Raw genomic sequence first — 27,280 nt, 5'->3', positions numbered from 1 at the left:
TGGAGTACCTGGAGGCCCCTGATGGCTTGGGTGTCATTAACAGGGGTAGGACAGTGTTGACAACAAACCAGGAATGCATTGTGATGTGATGCCCTGAGAAGGTCAGTTTTGGAGTCAGACAGAACTGTGTCCAAATCCTGACTTCTCCTTTAAACAGCTGTATAACCCAGGGAGGTCACTTAGACTTTTCATGAGTCTCAGCATCCTCACCTGTAACATGTGGCTTGTGATGCCTCCCTCATAGGACTACTGTGAGGACCATCCATCCTGTGTGTAATGTTTCAGGCACACAGTGTTGCTCCCAAGCAGTAAATTTGATTGTTGTCTACTTCACCACAGAGCCCAGAGCCACCTTTGTGGGTGTCTTAATCCACTGAGCTGCTGTAACAGAATACCATAGACTGATGTGCTTATGATCAACAGAAGTTCATTTCTCATAGTTCTGGGAGGTAGGTATCCAAGATTAAGCAGCCAGCAGATTCAGTGTTTGGTGAGAACCCCCTACTTCCTTGTTGCAGTCTGCCAACTTCTCTTTTTACTGAATCCGCATGTGGCAGAGAGCAGAGCAAGGCAGCAAGCTCTCTGATGACTCTTAGAAGGGTACTAATCCCATCATGGGGACCCCACCCTTATGACCTCATCTAACCCTCATCACCTCCCAAAGGCCCCACCTTGCAATACCATTGCATTGGAGGACAGGGTTTCAACATATGAATTTGGGGAGACAAAACATTCAGTCCATTACAGTGGGGAATCTGGAGAGGTCAGAATTTTGGAAACAATAGCCAGACCCTCATGTGTACCTGTGTGTGTGCATGCACACACATGTGCAGTACTGCCCAGTAAGAAACATCCACCTCCAATACTTGACTGGATCTCAAGCCTGGCAGCCTGAGAGGGGCCAGGACAGGGATTATTATCACAATTTCAGGAAAGAGTAAACAGAGGCTGACTTAGGTAGAGGAAGATGTCCAAAGTCTCCCAGATACAGGTGATACTTCAGATATGGCTCCTCCCTTTTTCTCAGTGCAGACAAATTGGCAAGGTGAGTGAGCCTTGCTGTCCTAACCTGGAAAGTGGGGAGAAGGGAAAGAGGTGGAAATAAATAAGTCAACATGTTTTATCACATATTTGCTGTGGCGCAGGGCACAACCCCAGGTTCCAAGAGCACAGTGGTGAATAGGACAGATGGCAGCCTTGCCCACCTGGAGCTTACACTCAAGTGGAAAATGCATGTAAACTGCTTGTACTGTGAGCATATAATTAATTTCCAATAAATGTTACCTATTGAAGGAAGGTCAAGGGGTCAACAAAAGCACAACTTAATTGTTTCCTCTCATTATATTCCCTCCCCCAGTTTTGATTTCTTCTTCCTATTAATGAGCTAGAATCACATTAGATTTACATTTAGGGCAATGACAGGAATATAAAGTAATGGCAGAGGCTAATACAGTCAGCATATGAATATCTTTGCATTTGAGTTTATTGCAGGGCCATGCAAGAAGACCGGTGACTTGTGCCCCCCCCAAAAGAAAAACCCCAAACTCTCTGAAGGGTTTCAGCAAAGCATTTTTAAAGGCAAGGTAAGGGAATGGTGAGGTTGGTTGTTGCAAACTTCTTGGTTCAGGAACCTTTTGTCCACGTAGGTCAGGTCACAATGTTCCTGTAAACCTAACAAAACAAATGCTATTCTCTGTTCTGCAACTTTTTACTTCTATATGAATGGAAAAGTGCTACACTCTGAAAGGCCAGAGCCTGGAGAATAGGCTATTCTGTATACTTCAGGCTCTAGGCAACATTCTTAACTCTAAGCAAAAGCGATAGCATACAAAGGTTAAAAGTATAAGAAACAGATGTAATATGGAGTCAGATTTGTTCTCATCTGTTACAAGAGAGATTAAGTGGTTGGCCTCAAGTCACAGAGCAAATGAGTGGCAGAGCCCAGCTCCCCACCTAGGCAAGTTTAACTCAGAAGCTCTGGGACCATTTCACCTTTGCCTGCTTCCTTGGAAACAGTCAAACCTACAACCCCAAATGTGAGTCTTGTTTGTTTGTTTGTTTTGGAGATTTACATAGATAAGCCCATTTCTGTAGAGGCCACATCTGGGCTCATCCAAAATTTCCTGGAAAACTAGGAGAAAAAAATCATTTTTAAGTTCAAGCAGCATCCTGGCACTGGCAAGTGTTTGCAAAGAAAGGGCTCTTTGTCTCTGGTGTTGCACCATGGCCATAATCTCATTTTCAGCTAATCAATTCATATACAGTAAAAAGCCTAATGTGATTTCTCATTAGCAGAGGGCCATAAAGAAGCCAGTTCCGTGGCTACACTAAATCCCAAAATGGCTGGCACCTCTCAAAGGGCGATTATCAAATTGGCTGGCATTAATCATTTTTAATGACCAATTTGTGGGTTTTTTTACTTAAAAAAAGAATGGGTGGGAGGGGAGCCTTGTCTGATTACTGGTATAAAAGAAAACAGGCAGGTTTAGTAAAATCTCATTTAAAAAAAAAAGTGGGAGAGAACTAAGTAGGGGGAAGGGTTAGGAAAAAAAGAGAAGCCTGAATCACCTTTGTCAGATATTTAGCTGTGACCAGCAAAACAGACCATCAAGAGGATGTCTTTCAGCAGAGGCCTTCAGTGGGGGTCATCAATGGCCCCTTTATTTGTGAACGATGGATTATTTTAAATAAATTACAGAGCACTTTCGCTGAATAAACAGCGTCTCAGTGGCTGTGGTGTGCTGTACATGCTTAATTGCGCCACAGAAAATCCTAAAAGACTCTTGAGCCTGGGGCCGGGCTTTGAGTTTGCTGATAGGACCTGAGTCCTCAGGTGGGGCCCAGATGGTTTGGGGCTGAAAGGCAGTGCCCTAGAGAAGAAAACAGTGAGCCTAATCGGGAATATATACTTATAATATTTCGGAAAACCACAGGGATGGAGGGTGCCCAAAACTGCACAAGGAGGCCTCAGAAGTGAGCCATCTGCGTGTCATTTTTATTTGCCTTTGATATGTTAAATGCCCCCGATGTTTATGGCGTGGAAGCCCACTCAAACATTGCAAAGATTCCTTGGCCAAAGCAAGAGGTCTCTCTTCCTCCTTTGCTCCCCTCCCCCAACACACACAACACCCCCCCTCCCTCCATAAACCCTGTTACTGTCCTTTATTTGACCAAAAGGTCTACCATGAGAATTGCACCTAAAGAGAGATTTTTAGATCCTTTTTAAGAATCGCAGCACAATCTGACCTTGTTTTAGAAACAGGTTAAAGTGATTTATTATGTGAGGACCCAGAGTGACTACAGGCAGGAGTCAGGCTAATGCTGGAAGCAGGAAAGGGCATTGAGCCCTTCCCAAGGAACCCAGCCTCAGGCAGGGAGCCTGAATAAAAGAGATGGTGAAGAGCTCAGGGCACAAGCAAATCAAGTCAGGAGAACACTTATCGCTCTGTTTTGTGGGAGGCATGGGGTATTAATTTTGACAGCCAGTATTACAGAAAATAAAATGACTATCATTTGCTAATATCCCCCAAATTGAATTGCAACAAGCAAGCAGCTACTGGTCACCTTGATGAACTGCAATCAAGTAAAAAAAAAAAAAAGAAGAAAAAGGATACAGTCAAGCCTGACAAAAATCATAGACTCAGGCTTTCTCTTGAGAATTGCAACACATACAACTTTAATAAGGGACTTACCACCCTCCCCCAAACGAAGCTGTGAAATACTTCCCCAAAGGTGACACAATTAATTGCATTTGCAGTTAACGTAATTAAAGTGTAGCTGAAACACTGGCCTGCACCTAATAAATCTCAAACGTTAAGAGGGATGATCAGGTTGATAGATCATTGGGTTGCACCACATGAGAAAGGATATAAAAGCCCAAGATCGTGGGAAAGGATGAGGCATTAATGAGGGATTAAAAGGGAGCCCAGTAACCTTAATTTAGATATCACAATTACTTTGAGACCTCTCCTTATCATTTAATTTTGCATAGAACTGTACAGACTGCTTAAAGATGTTCATTTTGAACTTGTTAACTCACTCCCACAGAAGATGGTCTGCCTCAAACTCAGTATGTCAGTTGTGAGCCCCTAATCTTTGTTCCATAAATCAGTAAGATTGAGTTAGTTAATAATGATGCCTATACTCAAAGAACTTATAATAAGGTGGAGAAGTAGGCCATATACAAAAGAAAAATCAATTCTTCCAAAAAGGTGCCAGGTAGAAACTGTAAAATCTATACAATGGTTATAATCTTGGACAAGTTACTTAAATTCTCTGAGAATTAGGTTCCTAATATACAAATGAAGAGAACACTACCCAATTCAACATTCAAAATGTTGTTTTGAGGATTAAGAACAGAACAAAACAGTGTGTTTGGTGACTGAGATACAAGTCTTTATTCAGAGCTGAGGGGACTGAGAGATGATGTGGCAACAGCAGCCTACTTCCAGATCACAGAAGACCTTAAAGGCTGAACCGTGGACTCTTTTCTGAGAGCAAAGGGGAGCCAGGCATGGATTTTGAATTTGGCAGTGAGTGGTATTACCAAAGCTGGTATTATTACAGGAATTGGTCCCTTAATGAAAAGAAAAAAAGAATGTGAAGCAGGTGCAGGGATGTAGGTGTTTTATTGCAACTGTGTAGGCATGAATGCAGAACTGGACAGGGCATTTACAATTTGATTAAAAATGAGAGAACAGGAAGCAAGAGAAGGGAATGGACAGGGGAAAGTCAAATCTGAATTTGAAATGTGATGCCTGGGGCTTTGGGAAAGCTCATTCATTCACTCATTTATTGATCAAACTAAATTTAATGACCAACTGTTATTGCCAGTTACTGTGCTAGAGAAAAACAAAGAATAGCCTGACAGTCATGCAAATAAATAAATGCAACATGTGTCTTATAATTTGTATAGATAAGTGCACACAAAGAGAATATGAATGTGGCCATATTGAACTCTGGAAAGTCAGGAAAAGCCCCCCAGAGGTAAGGTGTTATTGGAGCTGAATCTAGAAGATTCCCTAGGAACAGCATCCAGCCAGAAGGAATAGCATATACAAGAACATGGAGACATGAACTTGAATGTTGTATTTGAGAAATGTGGAGAAGTTCAGTATAGTTGGATTTTAAGTTGTATGAACAGGAAAATGAAGCTGGAGAGGTCGGTGGAGGTCAAATCATGAAGGTTTTTATGCACCATGACAAAGACTTTACATTTTATTCCTTAGACCACAAGAAAGCCAATAAAGGCTTTCAGTGTTCTAAGCAGAAACAGGGCCTTCAGACTGAGAACTAATATCAAAAGAAAGATGTTAATTTTGATTTCAAGCATGTTGAACTGGAGGAGACATCCAAGTCATCCACATGGAAATGTTCGGTATGTAGTTATGGAAATAACTCTAGTCTGTGGGGAAGTAGCCAGGTTGAAAGATGAATTTTGAAGTTGCTGCATGAAGGTGACTGGTGAAGATTTCAAAATGGCTAAGCTATCTGGCGGAAGGTACAGAGAGAGAAAAAAAGAGGATCCTGAACTGAATTGTGTAAACTGCATACTCAAGAAGAAGGCAGGCAAGCCAGACAAAAAAGATAGAAGGAAAACCGGCACACTGGAGTGGGAAAGAAGCCCAGGAGGAGAGAAACTCGGCAGGTTTACGATAATCAAAGGAGAAAGACAAGGACTAATAAAGGAGCTGAAACAACCTAAAGTTGGACAGAGTCTGCAGGATGCTGAGCTTGGCAAAGGGCCCAAGACAGCAAGAAACACAGCCCATCAAGTAGAGAAAACACTCCTTCCTTTAAGAAACTTAATATTTCACCTGGAAAAGCAAGGTTAATCCTCTTTTTAGAATAGCAAATAATAAAAGACAAGATATAACTCACTCTATAGTGTGTAGTGCCTTGCTAAGAGCTGCAGATAATCTGAGAAGGGCGGGTTTTAATATCAGGAAAGTTCAGGGATGAGTTTGTCTTGCCTTGGCCTTAAAGGACAGGAAAGCACTGGCTGGGGAAACAAGATTACAATAGGCCATTCTAGCAGAAGGAAATTCCTGAGCCAAGGCCAAGAATCAGGAATGACTGTGGTGTTTTGACAGGACAGCTAGGAGCCCAAACTGTCAGGTAGAGAATCTGAATTTGGAAAGAGTAGGAAATAAGATAGGATAGGTTGGAATCGGCTAGAATATGAAGAGCCTTGAAAGTCAGGTAGTGACATTTGTGTTTGTTAACCCAAACTTCAGTGGGAGCAGACAGATGAGCACCATCTTTCGTTCCATTCAGTTCTGAGCCAGCTCATAGGCATCCATCCATTCATTTATTAACTCATTCTTTCAGTAAGTGAGGAGTTGGGTGCCACCGCTAAGAAGACCAGGAAGGCTCAAGAAACCAAAAAAGTCACCCCATAATTTGAGTGCCAGTCCAGGATGCTTTCTCTACATCTCTCCACTTTCTTTTCTGAGTTCTCAACAGACTCTGCTTTAACAATCCCTTCATGGCAATCTTGGCTTTTTGGAACATGCACCTCAAAACTCTCCCAGCCTCTATCCATTACCCACTTCCACATTTTTAGGTATTTGTTACAGCAGCACCCACTTCTTGGTACCAGTTACCGTCTTAGTCAGCTCAGGTATAACAAACACTATAGACTGTGTGGCTTAAAAAAAAGAAGAAAAAAAAAGAAAATCATTCATTTCTCATAGTTCTGGAGGCTGAGAAGTCCAAGATCAAGGTGCTGACAGATTTAGTGCTTAGTGAGGGCTCTCTTCCTGGCTTGTGCACAGCCACCTTCCTTCTGTGTGTTCACATGGCCTTTTCTTGGTGTGTATACATAGAGAGAATCTCTCTGTCTTCCCTTTCATTTGAGGCAATAATCCCATCAAGAGGGTCTTATTCTCATAACCTCATCTAAACCTAATTACCCCCTAAAGACCCCACCTCCAAATGCTGTCACATTGGCAGTTAGGGCTTCAACATATAAATTTGAAAGGGACACAAACATTTAGTCCATAACATCTTATGTCTTGTTTCACTGAGACAATAGAAATAAAAAAGAGCTTCCACACACCCTGACCAGATCCACCAATCTGCTGGCATAGATACCCAAATATTTTGTCTCCTCCACTGTTTGTAAGAAGGACCTGATCATGCTCCTGGCTAGAGTTAAGCTAAACTTAGGACAACCCCACAGGGCTCTGGTTGTCCTGGAACATTTCCTCTAGGAGGTAAGATGGGAAGGATGGGAGGCTTTGTCAGTAGAGGGGAGAGAGTACACAGGCATTTAGACATGCTGATCTTGTTTGGGGAGCTGTTTGGGATCCTTTTGACTGGAGTGTGCCTGGGTAGACAAGCAAGTCTTTGTTGTAGAGGGTGGAAGTATTTCCTTGCAAAATGGCAAATGTACTAGCATTGTAGTCAAACTCCCTTCGTTTTAAACCTCAGCTCTGCTACTTACCAGCTGGCTACTTTAGCAGAGTTTTTTTTCACATTGGAGAATGAGAGCCTTGTTTACTCTGATTCCTTTATTCCCAGGGCTCAGTGCAAATAGCACCTGGAAATATAACAATAGTGTTTAAAACACAGAATCTAAAGTCACACTCCAGGTTGGACTCCTAATGCCACCCTTTAACTAGCAGTGTGATCTAAGACCAACTATTAGCTTGTCTAAGCTTTGATTCCCTCATCCACAATATCAGGCTAATAATAGTACATCTCTTATCTAATTGACGGATAAAATTAGAGAATACATATAAGACATTACACAGCACCTAACTCATAGTAAGTACTCAACAAATGCTAGTTATTGATATGATATTTTATTTTAGGACATTATAATTGTATTTTTTCACCAAGTGATCATCTATTTCTTTCCTGTAACACAGTTTCCATAAGCCCTACCTCTATGAATTTTGAGGACAAATATTTTCTATGTAGATAAGCTGAGTTTGTCACATAATAGGTTCTTTTTTGTCCTGTTTCTCCTACCATGTTCTGCAACATAGCCAAACAGCAGCAGTTAAATTCAGCCAGGTGTGGGTGGCAGGCCCTTGTTTTTAGCCCCTCCATGAAAAACAAATTTCTCCATCTCTCCTTTAGGAGGGTTCCTGCTGTTCTTGCCCTTGCTTTCTTCCTTTCCTTTACTGCCTTGTCTGAGCACTAGGCCGCGGGTGGGGGGCTTGCCTTCAACTCCACTCCAAGCTCTAAGATTACTGTTTTCATTTCCCCGACTGCTTGGTGACCGCGATGTGGCCCTCAGGGTGAGGGAGCCCGGGAGAGGGTGTGACCAGCAGGGATTCCATTAAAATACAGAGCAGTCATGCAGGCCTGGCTGTTTGGCTCCTTCCCGCCTGCTCTCGCCATCCCGCCCCCAAATATGATCATAACAGCACAGAGCTATAAAGTTGCTTTTCATAGCATGCATTGCCCGGCTCCCTAACAAAGTTCTGACTGTAAAGAAGAAAAGGAGGACATTGTAAGGAGGGGATTAAGGGCAGGAGTGGTGAAGAGAGGTAGTGTGGTATGGTGGAAAGATCCCCAATCCATGAAGCAAGACCCCATGATTCTTGCTGAATTCTGCAGCCAGCTGACTCTCTAATTTGAAGCAAGTCTCTCCTTCTTGGATCTCAGGCTCTCCATTTGTAAAATGAGGGTCTAGGTTGAGATTGTTTTAGTGTCCTTTCCAGCCTCTGCATGCTGGAAAAATGTTGCTTGACACCAAGCAGAACAGGAGGATGTGATGTCTTCTTGTATCATGACCTGCTACTCAGAAGTACTTTAGCTTTTAACAAGCCCTGGGGTTTGGGGTTTAGAATGGTAACACCAAGCTGTGGCTTTTAAGCCGCAGACATCTGGGTCATTTTGATCTGCCTTAGTTGTCACTGAAACACTCAGATTGTTTGGAGGCTTATTCATGGCACAGCACCAGCCCCCTGAAGATATTAGTAAGCATCTTCTAACATGTACTAAATGCTTAATGACTGTTTATTGAATTAATGAATGAGCACATGGAGCAGGCTGGAAATAGGTTCTTTTTCTTCAATCATTATTCATTCATTCATTAATCATTATTTATTGAGTGATTATTGTGTGCCAGAACCTGGACATACACACTAGACAACAAACAAGAAAAAGACCCTGCCCTCATGGAGTCCACATTCTAATAGGAAGACTATATAAGAAAATATATGAATGAAAAAATAATTGCTTGTTGGATGGTGGTAAGTGCCTGAGGAAAAATAAAGGAGGGTAAGGGTAGAAGTGTAATTAGGGGAGGACTCCAGGTAGAAATAGTATCAAGTACAAAGTCCCTGAGGCAGGAGTCGGCCTGGTGCATTTAAGAAATAGCATGGAGGTCTGTGTGGTTGGAGCTCAGTGAGCAAGGTAGAGATGCATAGGTGATGATGTCAGAGGGTTGGCGGTGGGTAGAGATCATGGTGAGGAGTTGAACTTTAATGAAGGTTGGCATCCAGGGGGTGGGTTTGGAGCCAAGAAGAGACAGGATGTGGTATACTTGAAAAGGCAAATCTTGGCTATAAGAATTGGTCAAAGTGAGAGAATAGTATTAGTGGGGAAATCAACTAGGAGGCTACTGAAATAATCCAGGAAAGAAATGATATTGAGTTAGACCATCATAGTGAGGTAGAAGTAGTAAGAAGGATTCAGATTTAGAGCATATTTTGAAGACTGAACCAGTTCAATTGGCATCTATCCTGTACTACCACCTCTTCGATGATTGGTAACTTCCTTCTCCAACTATATCATAAGTTTCTTGAAGGCAAGTGTTCTGTGTCATATTTCCATGTAGCTATCAAATTCTTGGCATATTTGTTAAACAACATGTAGATGCCCAATAAACCTCTGTTCATTCAACTCAGTTTAATCAATATTTATTAAGCATCAAGCTCCAACCTCATCTCCCAGCCCCACAAGCCAGCATCACAGTTACTCAAGCCAAGTGGCTTCTATTTCCATATCTTTGGAAGAAGGAACTGGGGTGGTCGATAGAGTGAAACATAGGGTTAAAGAAAGATTTGTTCCCTTTTTTAATGATGGGGAAGAAATAAATATGTTTAAATACCAATAGGCAGTAGCTGTTAAAAAGAGGAGATGTTGAAGAGAAGGAAAAAGTGAAAGAGAAAAGTCCTGAGAGAGCCAGAAAAGCTGGATGATAAAACTTTAAAGAGGAAGAAGGGCAAGGATGCATGCTGGTTTAGAGGTTTCATGATAGAAAATGAAGAAAGTTCTCTGATGATTGTTTTTTATGTGCTGGGCATGAGCATAGAGATTGAGGTTTGAGAAGAGAGGAGAATATTTGAACTATCTCCTGGAGAAAAGACAAGAAATTTGAAAAGTGAAGCAGCATCTAGTCGCTGGGTGTCATTAAGGCATCTGTTGAAGTCAATGTGCATTCATTTATAGTCGCCTTGATCTATAGGATAGAATTGATTTGACCTTGACGGAGTGTCAGCAGCCAGGCTAGGAGCAAAGACAGAGCAGATGATTAGAATCACCCAGGTTAGTTTGTGATGTGTGTGTGACAAAACTAGAGTTGAGTCATGACGTAAAGTTAAAAGAGTTGTTGAAGTGATGAAAAGTGGAGTCTGTGTACATAGGGAGGAGAGCAAAGACAAGAGCAGCAGATTATACAGGGCAAAGAAGAGGGTCGATGAATTGGAGGGCCCAACTAAAGAACCGGAAAGTTGAGGGTAAGTGAGTGAGGAAATTGGAAGCAAGGGAGGGCTGTGGTCAGAGAGTGGGAAGTGTGAATTTTATGACTTCCAAGGTGGAGCCGTTCCAGAAAATGACCAAGTCTGGGGTGTAACCACAAAATTGAGAGAATGAAGAGACTTGGAAGTGAGAAGGACAAGGAGCAGAGGAACAAGGCATTAAACTGTTCACATGTGAATTCAGAAGAGCTCCCAAAAATGCTTGGGAAGTGGAGGTTATGGAGACTGATGCCAACACGTGCGATGAGTGGAGGGGTCTATCCAGGAAGTGAGCCCATAGCCTTTAGGTGGGAGGACCAAAGAGGGTACCAGTGAATCAGAAGGGGCACCAAGGGAGCAGACATCATGTTTACAAATGCCTGATTCAGCCTGCCTGGTAGAAAGGGGATTGTGTAACCCTGGACCCTGTGAGGAGCCACAGTGGAGACCTATGGGGACCTGATTCATGTGTGGACTCATAGGCATCCCTTAATCAGGATCAGGCCATGGGAAATAAGACTTGTGAGTCACCTACATCACCAACCAAAATCTTTTACTGGTCTCCAGACCACAAGGGTCCAGTGGGGGAAAGTTTGAGTGTCAAATGTAGGTATAAAGCCACCAGTTTATAATCTGAATACAGCTTTGACAGTTGGGCTAACTGGAGAGACATTGTCAGATTTTGTGGCTCATGCATGAAATGATCAGGAGCCAGTGAGCTGGTAAACATCACTGTAGTCACTATACTGGGAATTCAACAAGAAAGACCTCAAGAGACATGAGGGTGAACTGGAGAAGATGGGGAGGATTCTGAAGAGGATGGGGTCAATCTGAGTCTTGAAGGACCTCCCGGCTGTGCAGAGATGAAGGGAAAGAAGGAGAGATTCCGGGCAGTGGGAATGCTTAAACATACGTGGCTGGGCAGGAGCTACCACTTGAGAACAGTATTTCTTAGAAGATGTAATGAAGTTCCCAGACATTCTGCTTGGCTTTGAGTCTCATATAATCTCATAGAAATCTCAAGGTTTAGCTGAGAGCTTTGAGGACTAATCTGTATAAGGAGTTTGGAGTAGATTGTAAGGAATGGGAAGTCATAGGGGGTTTTTGAGCAGATGTGTGATAGGATCAGAGTTGTGCTTCTGGAAGACATTGCCTGGCAGAAGCGGGTGAGAGGGACACAGGGAAAGAATTGCAACAAGCAGAACATTTACAAGGCCACTGCAGTTGTCCCAGAGAGAGGCACAGAAGCCTAAGTGGGAAAGGGACTGATGGGAATGAGGAGAAGAGAGCAAACACCAGAGATTTTTACAGAGGTAGACACAACAGGTTTTGAAAGCCAAGATAAATATGAGTGATGGCTGTGAAGCCTGCTTACTGCATTATTGTTCAAATATCAGAGCCGTGTTCAGAGGCTCTAAGAGATTTGGGTCAACACAGAGATTTCTGACTCCAGCTCAAACCGAGTCAGCTGTTTACATCTTAAAAGAAGAAAATCAGACACCAAAAAGGGAAATTAACCTTTCACTCACAGAAGCCATAAACAGAATCCAAATGTGGCAGAGAATTAAACCACTGGCCATGTGTTAAAAAGAAACATGATATCATTGGCTAACAGAGACAAGACCCAACCAGGAAACAGACTCTGGTATTAAAATTCTAGCACACGGGACTTTTGGAAAATAAAATATAGACACAGAGGGATAAAAAGACTCTATCTCAAGAGATGAGGGCTGGAGAGAGACAATCTATTGAGCCACAGTCGAGAAGGCAGATGGGATAGAAGTGACTGAAACTGGGAAACGGCCACCAGAAGAAAGGTTATTGGCCACCGATGAGCAATGACACAAGAGAGATTCAAAATTGCTGCTTCAGATAGAAGCAGGAAAAACAAGAATACGATTAGTCAGGGAGTATCATTTTCTTGATGTGAGACTAGGCTCCCAGACAGCGCCTGGGTTGCTGCTGCCTCGACTCTGCTCTGCCCAGGGAGCTCTGAGCCACGTCAGGCACACATGGGGCAAGTGATAGAAATTGCCTGTGAACTTCAGATTCCTCATCTGTATAATGAGGACTGTCGTTTCCATTTCATGGAACTGGAAATGAAAGCAGACAAGACATGTGGGGACTAAAGGGCCTGTCCAAATTGACTCCATTTTCTAACTGATTGAAAACAATGAGAATGAGAATGATACCCATTTGATATTTCTGACATCACAGCTGTCAAGTGACCTTTTTATCCGTGAAGGACCACTTTACAGGTCATATAAATATAGAGCCAGAGGAACATGAAGGAGGAAGATACTCAGTGGGCTGCTGGCAGGGTGTGTTTGTTGCCTCTACAAATTGCTTCTCCTCTTGGCAGGGCACAGGTTTCTTGAGGGCAAGGACTGTGTCTTCTTTTTCTTTACATCTCAAATAACACCTAGAACAATGCCAGACACAAAATAGACACTAAATATTTGTTAAATGGATGAATGTCTATTCCATTTTTCCAGTAAACTCCACTGAGTTAGGAACCCGTGCCCATCCTCAGCATCTAGGAGGATGCCTAACCTGGGATGGAGACCCTCAATGGGTGTCCTTTCAATACATAAATGAGCAGAACTTGACATTAGTTAGGATTGCATGTGTTCATATCTGAAAGGCTCTTCTGATCTCTTTGGCGTGGTTAGAATAGACACAACACCATGTGACACAAATTTAGGTATATATTTATATATCCATCCAATATCTAAGCATATTGTACATGAATCAACACATGTGTACACATAGATGGCCATTATCCCCCAAACATGAAGATCAGTGGCATCTTTATCCATTAACTTTACTTTACCATCATTTGAATTATAGAAATAGTGAAGTTCCAGGCAATCAGATGATAAATGAATGAATAGCTGTTTTTCTACATGGCAGGCTCCATGCTAAGTGTCAAACTCTACCATGGGATATTTACAACAAGCTTTTAGAGTATAGATATATATAATTATTATCCCCATTTTATAAATGAAGAATCTGAGGCTCAGAGGAGTTAAGTAATTTGCCTAGAGTCACACAGCCCAACCATTGACCTATATTCTGTAATACTTCTTCACATGGTATTAGAAAACCACTTTAGAATAGCACTTTCTACCCTTCTCCTGTCAGAGAGGGAAGACAAAACAGACATCTTTTTCTGGCTCCATCCTTTTTTCTTTGCTTCCCTGAGGCTCCACCCCACCCCCTTGATTTGTAGTTGTCCCAGCAATTCTGTGCAGAGACCTAGAAGCTTTTGAGACACAACAGACTGTGCCTGAACTGGCTTGTAGTCAGAGGAGAGGAAGCTACAGGTAGGATCCTATTTCAACCATCAGCCATGCAAATAAGCTGATCCTGGCCACAGATCACGAACTGCTCACCAGTCGTTTCCTTAATGACTTGCTAAATTTCCTTGCATCCTCCCAGAAAGTCACACTCTTTCAAGGTCTTGTGGCTCCATCCCACCGCCCACACTGATAGCACCAGGATTCCTGAGCTGAAACCAAATCCCAGTTCTCAGCCCTTGGTGAGCAGACTTACATGTCTCCAAAGTAACTGAGGCACACAGGGTCACACAGAGGCCTTAACCAGACCTAGAGCTGGCGGCCAGGACCCCTCTGGAAGGGGCCTTGGAGGGGCTGCAGTGACTGGAGCTCAGTGTATCTCTTTCAAAGCAGATGTCAACTGAAAAACCTAAAAGTTGAGAATTGTGTTTTGTTCGGCGGAAAAAACTGAGGGCTTAAGCCTGGAAGACAGCCTCTCAGATAGTTCTGAGGGACTGCTTCAAAGAAGTAAGGGAGGAGCCAGGATATATAGGAGTTTGCAACAAAAATCAGGTAGTGAAACATCAAAAGATGACTGTTAATTAAAGAAATCTAGATATCTCAGGTTAATGAATTTAGTGCTTTTCTGTGTGTGTATGGAGAGATGCAAGAAATTAGGTTCATTGAAATCATTCCTTTGTTATGCACCTTAACTACCTAGGGCCAGTATACTGTATTCTCCATCTTGAATCCCCTCAGGGCACATAGATGGGGTGACTGAAGTGGCTGATGGCTTGATGGCCACAACATCTTTGTTTACTGATATGGTAGGCAACATTTTTCATCCACACAGAGGAACTTGATTTCAAATGAAATCTCCAAATGGAGAAGGCAAATAAGAGCAGAAATGTTGAGATCGAAGCAGGAGTGAAGGGCCCAGATCTTCTCCTACTCAGTGTGCCCCTATGACCCCATATTACTCCCCAAGGCATTTGACCAAAATCTCTGTAGCTCCTTAGAGTGCAGGTGAAATATTCTGATCTGGTTCACCCATCCCATTTCTTTTAGGGATAAGGAACAAAATTATAGCAAGGTCAGGGAATATGGCCAATGGGTAACAGTTGTCTAAATGCATTTTACTCACTTCTAAAGAGATCTTGTTTTGCAGCCAGGGGAAATGTCATCATTCAATCTTGCACCAAAGGGGAAATGAGGAAGGATATGGTGGACTTTCACTAGAGCATCCTCTGAAAGTAGCAAACATATGACCCCTTCCCTTTTACATAAAAAGTAAAAATTTATGCATGAGATTTTTCTGACAAATAAAATATTGCCTGTCATATAGGTAAACAAAATATGTCACAGTCATCAGTGACTGTAGCCATTGCCAATGGTGGGCTGGTGAGCCCTGAGGGAACTCAGGAAGGAAAAGAACACCTGCCCTTTAGCAGCCATCAGACTGCAGCCACCCCTGACGGTGAGCCCTAGGAAACACAGGATATGAAATCACAGGACACTGGCCCCTGATAGCTGAGGTGCATATCAAAGGAATGATTTCAGTGAGTCCAGACTCTTGCAACATCCCATACATAGAAAAGCTCTAAATTCCTTAACTTGAGATATCTGGTTTTCTTTTATTAACATCTTTTGATGTTCCGACTACCTGCCCATTGTTGCAAAACTCCCATATATCCTAGCTACCCCTCCTCCTCCTTGGAGGGTTACTTGAGATGCTGCCTCCCAGGCTTAATGTCCTCACTATGTCTGCAGAATAAAACATAACTCTCAACTTTTAAGTTGTGTATTTATTGGGTTGGCCAAAAAGTGCCTTCCATTTTTAAGTAAAAATAAAAGACACATTTTTCATTTTCACCAAAAACTTTATTGAACAACATATTCACCCTTTTATTCCACTACTTTCTGCCATTTTCCAGGCAACTTCATAATTCCAACTTCCCAAAACTTTTTATCTCTTTGAGCAAATAACTGTTCCAGGTGCCTTTTATAGTCTTCCAAGGAATTGAAAATTTTTCCATTAAAAGAATTTTGTAAAGACTTAAATAAATGGAAATCTGAAGATGCAATGTCTGGTGAATACGGCAAATAAATCAGAACTTCCCAGCCAAGTTGTAACAGTTTTTGCCTGGTCATAAAATAAACATGTGTTCTTGCGTTATCCTGATGGAAGATTATGTATTTTCTGCTAACTCTGGATACTTTTCATCAAGTGCTGCTTTCAGTTGGTCTACTTGTTGGAATTAATTGTTTGTTTGGTTTTCCAGAAGGAGCTGTTAATAGAGGATTCCCTTCCAATCCCACCATATACACAACATCGCCTTCTTTGGATGAGGACCGGCCTTTGGTGTGGTTGGTGGTGGTTCATTTTGCTTGCCCCATGATCTCTTCCATTCCACATTATTGTACAGTATCCACTTTTCATTGCCCATCACAATTTGTTTTAAAAATGGAATGTTTTTATTACGTTTAAGTAGAGAATCACATGTGGAATTACAGTCAAGAAGGTTCTTTTTGCTTAACTTATGAGGAACCCAGACATCAAAGTGATTCACATAACCAAGCTGGTACAAATGATTTTCAATGTCAAGCATTTGGATATTTTGAGTATGTCAGCTATCTCCCGCGTGGTAAAATGTTGATTGTTCTCAATTAATATCTCAATTTGATCACTAGCAACTTCAACTGGTCTACCCGACCATGGAGCATTGTCCAGCAAGAAATCTCCAGCACAAAACTTCACAAACCACTTTTGATACATTGGATCAGTCACAGCACTTTCTCCATACACTGCACAAACATTTTTTTACATTTCAGTCACATTTTTACCTTTTTTGAAATAATAAAACACAATATGCTGAAAATGTTGCTTTTTTTTCTTCCACCTTCAATATTAAAATGGCTACACAAAAATTCACCAATTTTGATGTCTTTTTTTTAAATGCACACTGATATGACAGCTGTCACATACAATCTAACAAAATTGTTTTGAATGAAGTTAAAGATAACTAAGTGCTACTAGAGCCATCTCACAGAAAAAAATGAACGAAACTTTTGGCTAACCCAATACTTTTTAATCGACAGTTCTTTGTCTGGAATGCTCTCCTTCCTGAATCCCAATGCATCTGTGGGGCTCCGGTTTCGTTTCAGGCTATCTTCATGCTACCTCCCCCATGAAGCCATCTGAGGGATGCATCCCAGTGACAGCTGTCCTTTCAACCCCCTATGTGGTTGCCTACACGGGTCCCCTTCCACACGGTGACCTCCTCAAGTGGAGAGTGATGGTTCTGTGCACCAGTGCAGAGCATTAAAAAACAAATTTTACACAAATGACTGAACGCATTTCTTTAATAATGCTCAAAGTTTCACAAATATGCTGCCCACTCTGCTGTTACATGTTATTTTATCTCATGGAATAGAATTCTAGAATCTTATCAGCACTGAGTTCGAGTCCTAGCTCTGCCACCTCCTAGCTGTGTGGCCATAGCCAGGCCACTTCCCCTCCCTGAGCCTGTTTCCTCCTTCACAACATAACTATAATAATAACCTGCAGAGTCATAGTGAAGACTAGAGATAATCTGCATATATACTATCTGATTTGTGAGAGGTACTCAGCATTTTTCTCTACTAGGTGATAAGTTCTTGTTCACAATTTTGTCACCAGCAACTAGCACCGTGCTCAGTAAATGTTTGTGGAATTAATGATGGCTTAGTGACTGAATGAAAGGAACAGAGTAATAATAAATGTTGTAAGGGACCTTAACAGTTATCAAACATAACTCCCATCCAGTTCAGAGTGGTTCTTGCAGAGCACTGATGCAGGATAGTCATTTGGTGTTCAACAGAGCATGCTACCTACCTTGCTACTGCCCAGAGTTGGGGAAGTATAGAATTAGAAAGACAGACCTGGCATTGAATAGAAATATTACTATGATTCGCCATCTACCCATCTTTCCTAATTCTGGCCTCCCCCACTGTAGGGCACATAGTAGGTGCTCATTCTTTCATCCTTTTAACAAACACTTCTTATTGGCCATCTTTATTAGGTTAGGCGAACGTTGGATTCACATTGAATACGTAGAGGCAGCCCTGTCATTTCAGGGCTTACATTTTAGCCAGAGACAGACATTAAACAACTAAATGAGTAAGTGATTATTTAACAGCAATTTATAACAAGCACATCGAAAGACAAATACAAGGTACCATAGAGGGAGGATAACCAAGGAACTTTACCGCGCCAGCTTTATAAGGTAAGCCAGAGATTTGACTGAAGAAGCCTTGGGAGGCAGGGAGGGAAGGAACGATGGATGGAGGGATGAATGTACTTTTTAATATACCAGGAAAATCACCTCTTAATCCTTCCTAAAAAAAAACAGAAAAAACAAAAAATACATACATGTTAACACACTTTGTCACAAAGCAACAACTATTCATAGATTTGTGAAATATAAACAAGCCAAGGCTCAACTCCTGAGCTTGCTATTTACACCTTTGGCAAATGACTCCACTGCCCTAAGCTCAGATTCCTTACCTGTAACACAAAGAGGGTAAAAGTGGCTACTGTTCAGGATTGCTATGGAAATTAAATGAGAGGATGCTTCTAAAGCACTTACCACAGCATCATCACATGGTAAACCATCAGTCAGAAGTGGCACCCTTGTTATCATCATCATTAATGTCCAACTGCTTCATATTCAGGTGAGGAAGTAGAAGTTCAGAGCAGTTAAAGACGTGACTCAGTCACTCACTCAGCCACAGGGCTCCCTTAAGCCAATCGTCTCTACAGAAAAAGGTGTTCATGCATATTTTTTCAAATCTCATAATCAGAAATAAAATGCTGACATAAACCAACACTGATACTTTCCTTAGGGTCCAGACATGATCATGTGGAAATTCAGAGTGTGTGAAGTCTAGGTTGGGAAGAAAAAAAAATTCCCTTTTTATATATTAACTTACAGGTCTTTCATGGGCAATGCTGTGGACCCAGGACTGCTCTGGAAGCTGAATTGGATACAGAGAAAATGACAAGGATCTTTCCTCAAAGGTTTTGCCATCTAGTTGAATTTCCCCATAAAAGTCCAGCTACATGGATTCTTTTAGGGTGGAAGAATTAATACTTGACATTCTCAGATATTTCTGGTTAAGGCTTTACAGAAAAACCTCTACTTTTGACAAGCTACTCATCTTAGAACTCATCCATACTACTAAAACTGACAAAATATTTTCTGCTTGGATTCTAGAAGCATCGGTAGAATTTAACCTTTAGGATTTCAGGACATTGACCATCACAGGAAAGTAATTTCTCTCAACTTAATAATAACCTAGTAATAGAAACTAATTATAGGTAGGTCAAGAAACAGGCATTCCGAACCAAATAAACACCTTCATGTTAGCCAGACTTCCTGAGAGTATCACACACTAACGTCTATTCACTGGCCTTTCAAAAAACAGTTCTCGAGCACCTACTAATAATAGCCAACCTTAATGAGGGTTTACTGTCGCCAGACTCTTATGTAAATGTCATAACATCTCTATGAGGCAGGAACTATTATTATCCCCACCTGTCAGATGATAAAACCGAGTCACAGAGACCTCAAATAATTTCCCCAGGTCTGCACAGCTGGGAAGTGGTAGCATCAGGCTTCTCTTGGGGGGTTTGGTGCCAGAATCCCTGCTTTCAGTCACCATGTTGTATTGCTCTTGAGCAGCAAGCACTTTCTGGATGTTGTGAGAGATGCATACATGAGTAATCAGTAGTCCTTGACCTTGAGGTATTCACAGTGTCCGGACAGAGTCTGACTCACCAAGCACAACAATAGGAGACACAAGTGAGCAAATATGGAGCTCTTACCAAGTGCAAGTCATGGGACCCACTCCTTTCCTCACAATCAACTCAGTGAGGGGTTATTTTTCCAATAAGGCAAATAATGAGAGTGTGAGAGTGGCAGGAATTTAGACATGTCAGATAAGCAAACCAAGGTCAAGCAGTTTGTGACTGTTGTGAGGGATGGAGCCAGAATTCATGATCAATCATCCCTCTTGGCATCACGCATGCTTTCTTTCCACTGCACCCTGGTACCTACTATTTTACACACCTCACAATGGTCTCAGGCATCTCTAAAGTGCCCTTGGACACAAATGAGACAGTGGCTTGCTCTACCTAGGGAAGACCAGGAAGGCTTCAGAGAGAAAATGGTATAAGAATGGGGCTAGGAAGGAACATTAGGACAGTGAGAGACTGAAGAGGAATATTCCAGACTGAATATAGCATGTTCACAAAAGCACAGATAGGTGAAAAAGTTTGGCATGCTCAAGAGCAAGAGCTGGTGCAGGAGAGCTGCAGTATGGGTTAGAGAGTGGTGGGGAGGGGTAGAAGGTGAGGAGGGAATGGTTGAGGGGGCCAAATATTGAGGGGATTTTCAGGACACCCCACTTGGAGTTTATACTGGAGGCCTATGAGAACTGATTCGCAGCTGCCCACTGTGTTCAAAGTCTCTGGACAAGAGATATGCATATTTTTATTATTTTGCCGTCTTTCATCTAGCTAATTAATTCTACACAGAAAACATTTTGCAGAATATTTGAAGAGGTCTTTTGTTCAAGCATAAACTTCCAAGGTCCTCAAGGACTTGAGCTATGTCATATTACTTTTATAATCCCAATGCCTGCCATTCTGCCTGCACATGATACATGCTAGATGAAAGATTGTTAAAAAAAAGTGGTTGGATGGATAAATGGACAGATAGATGGTGGATAGAGGATAGATGGAAGGTGGATGGATGGATGGATGGACCAATAATTGAATTAATTATTGAGCAAATAAGCAAAGTGATAAATTTATGGTAGGAGTGGCATTATGTGTAGACAGAGTTACTGACAATTTACGCATTCAATGTCAGCACTAAATATGCCTCTCTCCAGAATCCCCAGTGACCGGAATTCCTGTCACATGGAGCAACGTATTTCATTCTCTAGTGAAGAATAAGATTGAAAGTGCAAATACTTTGAAGAATTCTCCAGTGAATTTTGATTGATTGTTGAAAATAAGGACAAGTAGGCATGAATTCACACTAACTTGTAAATGATTTTTCCTGGGTCATTTCCTGACAGGGTGTTGGGATAGAAATGGAAGGCAGAGAATGAAGTCTGAGTTTGTTAACTCTTTCCATTCCACCAGAAGCTTCAGTTTTCCACCAAGACTTACCTTACCATTAGAATATTTGCTTTCGTTAAAAAATAGACACCGGCAAAGACCACAAAGAATCTTGTCCTCGTCATACATCCACCACTCACTAGCATAAACACCCCTCTTTACTAATCAGGCCAGCCTCTGTCTTTCCCCATAATCCATACACATTGCCTCCTCACTGCCCCACCTTTGTCTTCTCACCCTCCTACCATGTTCCCCTCACCCCATCTGCCCATCCTTCAAAATCCTACCTCATCTTCTCAGCAATCTATCCCTCCTAAAATTCCTACTGTAGTAGGAGCAACACCAAAGCCAGTTTGTTACCTGTTCATTCTTAACTATTTGTCATAATCTTGGTTCCTTGCTCTAGATTATGGTGCAGAATTTTTTTCTAATAATAATAATATCTACATTCATTGAGCATGCCCTTTATTCTCAGACCCTGAATTTTGCACGCATTATATCTCATGGTAACAGGTAAACATTTCCATGCCCATTCTGTAGACAGTGAATCCAAGGATCAGGAAGGATAAAATATAAACCAAATAAATGTCCCCTCCCTTGAATTCCAGCTCTTCTAATTCTTGCTCATCCCTTCTTCCCCTACTCAGTAAAGCTGCTGAATGATGACAATATTTTACTTTATCTTTAGACATTATATTTAAAATGGTAGCTCAATTTGTATAAAACCTCCAAAAGTGCTTTATATAATGGCTGTAGAATATTCCACAGAATAGCTATGTATCAGATTTTATTTAACCCTTAATATTGGATATGGAATTTGCAGCTTTGTTTTCTATATTATAAGGAGCAGAGCTATGAAAAAATTGTAGGGTTTTTTTCTTATCTTAGGGTTTTTCTTTAACATATTTATTAGAGTATAATTGTTTAACAATGGTGTGTTAGTTTCTGCTTTATAACAAAGTGAATCAGTTATACATATACATATGTCCCCATATCTCTTCCCTCTTGCATCTCCCTTCCTCCCTCCCTTTCCCACCCCTCTAGGTGGTCACAAAGCACCAAGCTGATCTCCCTGTGCCATGTGGCTGCTTCCCACTAGCAATCTATTTTACATTTGGTAGTGTATATATGTCCATGCCCCTCTCTCGCTTTATCACAGCTTACCCTTCCCCCTCCCCATATCCTCAAGTCCATTCTCTACTAGGTCTGCATCTTTATTCCCATCTTGCCCCTAGGTTCTTCCTGACCTTTTTTTTTTTCAGATTCCATATATATGTGTTAACATACGGTATTTGTTTTTCTCTTTCTGACTTACTTCACTCTGAATGACAGTCTCTAGGTCCATCCACCTCATTACAAATAAATCAGTTTCGTTCCTTTTTATGGCTGAGTAATATTCCATTGTATATATGTGCCACATCTTCTTTATCCATTCATCTGTTGATGGATACTTAGGTTGCTTCCATGTCCTAGCTATTGTAAATAGAGCTGCAATGAACATTTTGGTACATAACTCTTTTTGAATTATGGTTTTCTCAGGGTATATGCCCAGTAGTGGGATTGCTGGGTCATGTGGTAGTTCTATTTTCAGTTTTTTAAGGAAACTCCATACTGTTCTCCACAGTGGCTGAATCAATTTACCTTCCCACCATCAGTGCAAGAGCGATCCCTTTTCTCCACACCCTCTCCAGTATTTATTGTTTGTAGATTTTTTTGATGATGGCCATTCTGACCAGTTCTAATCGATCTGCTATGAATTATTCCACCTAGTCTTTTATACATGTACCTCTTGGTTTTCTGATAGTTTTTTTGTTCATTTGCACTAGTTCTTCATAATATAGTGTATATCCTGTGCTGGGCATACTCTCTGTGCTGACCTAAATTCATTCACCTAATTATACTGATTTTGGCAACATACTTGATGACGATCCATGATGTGTCACCATGCTGGCACTGGGGACACACAAATGAAAAATATACAGCTTCAAGAAACCCAGAGACTACAAAAAGTCTGATGCTTGGCCCTGGAGGATAAACTCTGAATACCAACTATAAGATACTTCTACCCAAAATGTGGAGATGGAGCATGAAAAGGATTGTGATTTAGAGGTGGTGGGGGCAATCAGGGAGTGCCCTAGGTCTTCAGAAGAGGCAGAGAATGTGGAGATTCTGGACATCTTCATGGAAGATACAAGATTTGAGCTGGGCCTGAGGAACTGTGGGATTTGGGGAGAAACAGAGAAGTGGGATTTCTGGCTAAGAAGCTTTGTGAATCAATGTCCAAAGCTAACCTCACAGCTGCAAAAGCAAGCTCCTTGAGCAGAAGGGTGGCAGGCGCATCTGCGAAATATCTTCTGCATGAGGACCCAAGAGACATTTGTTTGTCCACGGAGCAGTCTGGCCACCATGATGGGGTCCATGAGAACAAGACTGCTTGGGTGAAAGTGCACATCTCTTTTCCAGGATTTTCTCCTTGTGAAGGCTACTAAGCTGACATTATCGTTAACCAGCCAATGAGGGTTCTATTAAATTCTGATCCTTAATGTTCTTAGTGTGACAAATGTACTCTTTCCCCAAACTCTGGTTACTTTAGCCCAGGAACTAAAAGGGATTTTTTTTGCTAGTCAGAGAAGTGTCTTACAAAGATATGAAGATAAACTGCAACATCCTCAAAGTCCTTGTGAAGTAGGGTAAGTCATGGAGCTCTTCAACTTACTTCCCTGTTTAATAAACACCAGTGGGTTATCCATGATCTGAAGTCAGCAAACGTTCCTTACAAGATTGGATCAGTTCAGTTAAATGATCTTGACTTGCATTTCTCAGTAGATCTGAGCATCTAAATGACTACTTGAGCATTCCTTATATCCAACCTGAGAGTCCTCTCTGAGTGTCAGCAGGGAACCTGTCTTACTTTTTTTTTTTGCATTTTTTTTGTATTGAAGTATAGTTAATTTACAATGTTGTGTTAGTTTCAAGTCTATGGCAAAGTGATGCAGTTATACATATATATATTCTTATTATATATTATATATAATATATATTCCTTTTCAGATTCTTTCCCATTATAGGTTATTACAACATATTGAGTATAGTTCCCTGTGCTAAACAGTAAGGCCTTGCTGTTTACCTATTTTATATGTAGTAGTGTTTATCTGTTAATCCCAGACTCCTAATTTATCTCTCCCCCTCCTGCTGTCTATCCCCTTTGGTAACCACAAGACTGTATTCTATGTCTGTAAGTCTATTTCTGTTTTGTAAATAAGTTCATTTTTAGATTCCACAAATAAGTGATATCATATATTTATCTTTCTCTGTCTTACTTCACTTAATAAGATAATTTCTAGGTCCATCCATATTGCCACAAATAGCATTATTTCATTCTTTTTTGTGAGGAGAGACTCTGTCTCCATTGTCCTGCATCACTAGTGCTGATCAGAAAAGATCTTACTCCCAAGACGTAGACCAGGGTCTGTACAAGGATCATCCAAAAGAGATGATGGTGAATTCTCTGGAATCAAGGGGAAGATTGCTCCCGAGCTACCAAAGCCAGGCTCCACAGAGGCTACCACAGACCATTAAGATCATATATGACCAATCTCCAATACGATGCTCATTAACTGGACAAAAGGACTCAGGATCCAGAGTTGGAAGATACCTCACCCACCTCCTGATCACCAGGCAAACCCTGGGGCATCTGCTTATCATCAGACTCTAGCTCAACTCCAAGCCTGTGTAAGAGGTGATGGACCTGATGGCAGTGCCCAGGAATCCCCAACCCCTCAGCACCAGCCACACTAGCCTCCTTTGCTGTTCCTCAAAAACACCTCCTACCTCCAGGCCTCTGCACTAGCTGTCCCCTACCCCCAACCTGGGATGCTCTTTCCCTAAACAGCCACAAGGTTCTCTCCTTTACTTCATTCTCTGCTTCAATGCTGTCTCCTCTGAGCAGGCTTCCCTAGCCACCTTGCATAAAACAGCAGCCTTTTATCCTTCTCTTAGCATGTGAGACTTTCTTTCTAGCCCTTATAACCACCTGAGATGCTAACCAAGGTTAAGCTCCATGACATCAGGGATCTGTCTGGTCTGTCTGCTGCTGTGTGCCCAGCACCTAGAACAGAGCCTGGCACATGTAAGCCTTCCACAATTATTTATTAAGTTAATCACTTTTCACAAAGCTCCAAAGGAGTCCCAGTAGGCTAGTCCTTGAACCACACTTTGTAAACCACCAGCCTTAGTTCCTCAAGACAAATTTTACCCCTTTAAGTCTCTCAGGTCCACTTTATCAAGACAGTGTGTTCAGCTTGGCTCCTTTCTTGCTCCCTGCCACTATTGTACCTGGAGAGCCCCAGAGGAGAATTTAGCTACATTATGGATCCCAGGAGAAGATGACTCACGATCTTATCCAAACCTCTCAGAAAAGTGAACATCAGAGAGGTTAGTGGCCGCCCAATGTCTCACAGGCACTGTGTCAGCGGCAGCTGGGTCAAAGGACCTAGGTTCCCTGACTCCACTGCATTGCTCCCCCCAACACACAATCCCTTTTCCCTTAGCTGCAAAGCTGACCTAATTTAAAAAGGAAGGAGTGTGTACTGCTAATAGGAAAGGAAACTTTGTTAAAGGAGGCAGACAAAATTAAGAGGAGGGCCGTTGAATAGGAAAGAAATACAAGGCCTTGCCATCACAATCAATTGTAGAACGGATACCCTGGTAATGGGGAGATTCAGGTGGCCCCAGTCTTTGTGACTCCTGGAAAGTCTGTCCAAGACCTTGCCAGTCCCAGGGCACCACAGGCAAACCGCATGACCGTGGCCAGCAGAACCAACCACATCCGACCCTGACATGGATCCGAACACGTGCACCCAGACTGAAAGAAAGAACGCCAACGGGGCAGGCGAAGGAAAAAGAAAGGCCCTATAGCAAAGGCAGGGAGGCCAGTTAGGAAATTAGCCAAGAGTATGAGAGTATGACAGACACAAGAAAACATAATAGACACGAAAACCTGGCAGAAAAAAATGGCAAAGAAAAGCAAACTGTTGAAAAATAAACGCAATCCAAAAACACAACAAAATATTTTTTTAAAGTTTATTTTACCTAGAATTAATGACAGGAAAGCCCCATAAATGTGACACAAAATGTTTAATGCCCCATTGAATGCCAACATTATGCCATTCATCTGTCCTTGCAGGTGTATTATTTCTAGTCCCCAGGATGAAAAGCAAAGTTGCTTTCCTCATCTTTTATATACTTAAAAATACATATTTCCAGGGCTTTATTGCCAAAGGTCCTGCTTTCTTCCAGAACCCACAATAACTAATCATGTTACTGCCACCGAGTCTAGGAATTGGAATTAATAGTTGGTGGGAGGGTTTGCTTCCATCCTATGAGTGATCTTTGCTCTAACAACCCTTAGAGTTAGTGATTTCTCCTAAATATTTATTTCTCCCTGAGGGAAAGATTTCTCTAAGAACTTTCCCTCCACCCTAAATATTCACAAGTTTCAATCTGTTTTTCTTCTATTTGTCCACTTAGAGTTTTTGCTGGAATCAATTTTATTAATTTCCTTCTGAAAATTAGCAAGTCAGAGTACATCGCAGGGAGCTTTTTCCTCTCTGCTATGTGAATCAACCTCTCTCCACTTTCTCAGTGTTTCTCTCAATTCTATGTCGCCAAGTCCTAGATATACTCTAGTTTTCCTCCACAACTTCTCTTCAAATTTAAAAAAATAAAAAAGTAAAGATGAGAGAGACAGAGACAGAGAGAGAGAGGAGGGAAGGAATAAAGAAAAGGAGGAAGGGAGGGAGGAAAATTTTAAACTCAACTTTTAAAATATTACAATTAAACATTGCAATCAACAGCTACACCTCCATCATTTTTCTAAAAATTTCCCCCTTTAGATTCAGAAGACCTCTTTTGTATTAAAAGACATTATCCAACATTGCTTCTGGATCTCTCCAGTCTACCATCAAATTGACACTTAGGCAAAAATGTCTGGTATTGTCAGCTTTCTTCAGGATTCCTGTTCAAATTATTGGATTAACTAAACCACCGTCAAACTTAGATTCAAAGCCCACAGCAACTACCAGATCTATGGGTCCATGAGCTTGGGAAGGTCATTTAAACTTTCTGCATCGAAAATT

Source organism: Grampus griseus, assembly GCF_964374135.1.
Source record: "Grampus griseus genome assembly, chromosome: 4".
In the NCBI taxonomy this organism is placed as follows: Eukaryota; Metazoa; Chordata; class Mammalia; order Artiodactyla; family Delphinidae; genus Grampus; species Grampus griseus.
This window is presented reverse-complemented; position numbering follows the sequence as displayed.